Source organism: Cheilinus undulatus, linkage group 12, assembly GCF_018320785.1.
Source record: "Cheilinus undulatus linkage group 12, ASM1832078v1, whole genome shotgun sequence".
NCBI lineage: Eukaryota > Metazoa > Chordata > Actinopteri > Labriformes > Labridae > Cheilinus > Cheilinus undulatus.
In genome coordinates this window covers 30,977,846-30,981,196 of record NC_054876.1, presented here as the reverse complement: position 1 = coordinate 30,981,196, position 3,351 = coordinate 30,977,846, and positions in this window count along the sequence as shown.

Below are 3,351 nucleotides of genomic sequence, written 5' to 3'. Positions count from 1 at the left end.
CTTCATTCTTGTTCTCCCATCTATGTTGACTGTTCATGGACTCTCTGTTCAGATGTATTTTTTCCTTCCCCATCCAGTGTTAATGTTTTTTATCTCCATCCCACCTGTACGTGACCCCCTCCTCATGTCTGTGTGAAATAAAGGAAGCACATATGAATCAAACGAAACATCAGTCATCATGTGTATCCTGCTGTGTACTACAAAAGGCCAGTCTAACAAAATGGAACTATTGCATTTATGTAATCATGGCAAAGGTATGATTGTAAATATTAAAGAATGACACTATGAACTCATGTGCTCATGCTTTCTTTGTATGAAAATACTTTGAATTAATTCATTTAGATGCAAAGGATGGAGGGATATTCTCACCAACCACTTCATTAGGTACACCTGTTCAACTGCTTATGTCCAATCAGTTTAAATGACAACAGGTAGACTCCAATCAAAGTGCAGAAACATCTCAGCAAAAATTCAGGACTCATCAGACCAGCTAATGCTGATGCACTGATCTGAATATTTCACAAACTGCTGATCTACTGGGATTTTTACACACAGCTGTCTCTGGGGTTTACAGAGAATGGTCCGAAAAGAAGAAAATATCCAGTGAGTGGCAGTTCTCTGGGCCAAAATGCCTTGCTGATGCCAGAGGTCAGAGGAGAATAAACAGATTGGTCTGAGCTGACAGAATGGAAACAAAAAGTCAAACAACCTCTTATTACAAGTGAGGTATGCAGAGGAGCATCTCTGAATGTGCAACATGTTGAACCCTGAAGCAGATGAGATACAGCAGCAGACCACACAGGTGTAGCTCCTATCAGCAAAGACCAATGAAATGAGGCTACCATTCACACAGAGTAACAAAAACTAGACAATAGAAAGTTGAAAAAATATTGTCTGATCTGGTCTGCATGCCTAAATGCTTTGGTTGTTTCCAAGAGACTTGCTGGTTGGATTGCATTGACTTCCCTGAATGTTCATTTGATTTTGGCTTTCCTACAACAGTAATGATTTCTGCTATCAGCATTTTTGGGATAGTTGTCCAGAACGTCTACTAAAGTTTGAAAATTTTCTTAAAATGCTGAAAGAATTTGATATGAAATGTTCAGGACATGTGATGGAAATTTTGTGGATACGTTTGCATATTTTTGAGAGTTTCATTAAAGGTTTGCTTATTACTATTATTATTTTGTTAGTTTTGTTATTAGTTTCAAAGAAAATTGGGAAATTTGTTTCGATTGTTGGAGGAATTTGGAAATTTTCAGACATTTTAATGGAAATTTGGGAAATGTATTTCTAATTCTGGTGAATTTGACTGGAACTTTGGGGGGGAATTTGTTTCTAAGTTTTTAGGTAATTTGATGGAAATGTATTTGTACATTTCTCAGAGTTTGATTGGTAGATTTGGGGAATGTCCTTTAAAATTTTCAAAAATTTTATATGGAAATTTAAGGGGAATTACATCATTTTTATGGGATTTGGGGGAATGTTTGGGACATTTTTGTGAATGTGATAAGAATTCTAGGGTGAATTTGCATTGAAATTTAAGGAAATTTGCTTGAAATTTCAAAGGGAATTTCTATAAAATTTTGGGAGAAATTTTATAAAAATGTTTTGGCTTTAAGTTTAAGTTTCACTTAATGATTGTGGATTATTTGAAGAAATTCTGGGGTGGTTTAATGGGAAACTTTAAAAATATGTTTAAGTATTTCCCAAAATTTTTGAAGGGAAAATTTCCAAGAAATTAAGATTTTTTAGAGGAAATTTTGTTGATGCTTGGCTTGAACGAATCCTTGTGGTCAATCATCAAAACAAAAGAAAAATGACTCCAACATTACCATCCTCTCTCAATGCTGATGCCATTGCATCCTGACTGAAGACCCCCAACAACTGACCATCTGGATGACACACAGATGAAACATCTGCTCTAAAACCCAGGCCAGGGCTCTTTTTTTTATTTAGAAATAGGAACTTTGTCTATGGACATTATTTTTGGTAAGAACTAATTCCAGTTCCAAAACAAGGCTGTGCCTTTAAACTTTTCAGGACCTACTTATCCCAAATAAATGAGAGAATCTAAAATTGTGTTAGAAATAAAAGCTCTGGAGGTTAAAGAGCAGTTCTGCAGACAGATCTCATGAAGTGGTCGATGATGTATATATTGTAGTGTCGTGCAGCTTTGAAGCAAGATAGGCCTTGTGTGGAGTTGTGTAGGTGGACATTATTTCTCACAAGAAACTTTCCGTTTCTGGAACTTGATTTTGGCAAATAAGTACAATTTATAAGGTTGTTTACACCAGTGATGTTATGCAGAGTTGAATGCACCTGCTCGGACACAGAACAGCCACTCTCACTGTGCAGACGATGAGCCATGAGCACAATTCAACGTAAAACTAAATACATTTTGCTTTCTTTTTTTCTGATTGATCATTTGGCACAACTGTCCAACCACACGCATTGTAACATTGTTAACATTATAACTAACTGCCTCACAACATCAAACAGAAAGCTTTTTTGTAAATTCTCATCACTGCCCCCTTGTGGCTGTTTATAAAATAGTAAACTGAAAATATGGTCATTTACACACTGTAGAAAATGGGTAAAAAGGAAGACAACTTGACTGAATTTTATTGTATTAAAGTGGTGTTTAAAGCTTATCAGGAACTTAAGAGGACTTTTTGATTCAGCAGTTTTACACATGAGGAAATGATGTACTGAATATCAGCTCTTGTAGAATTCCTCTTGTTTTGTCCAATCAGAATAATAAGGAAGAAGTACCTGCTGTAGGAGGCAATGGCCTAGCAGCTACAGATAAGGACAAAATGATAAGCTCCCTATGAAAATTTCATTTTTGTGCAAACAAAGCAAGACCTTTTTTAATACAACTTTTCCAAACATCCTAGCTTTATTTTGGATGCTTACATTAATTTACTTTGCACTCAGAAACAAAACTTTTTCACAGAAAAAAACAAAAACTACCAGGATTTAACTTATTAACCCCATTTTAAAATTGACCTTTTGTTGAGCCACAGCATAAACCACTATTGTGCAACAGTGTGCTTTAACTTTTTAATGCTCAAAACTTTAACAATTAAGTTAAAACTGAAGGTTATCTCCCAGTATACAGTATGAAGACTATGCAGTTTTCAGAGAGAGGCAAATAATTCCATCCAAATCTGTAGGGCTAGTCAGGCCAGTGGCGTGTTTCCCATCTCTCGCCCATCCCTATTTCAAACTCTGTCCATGTCCTTCTCTCTAAATAAAGGCATAAAATACTAGTTTATTTCAGCAGTGATTTAAGCAATATAGGCTCTTCTCATTAAACACTGTGGTATTTTGCAACACTTAACTGGG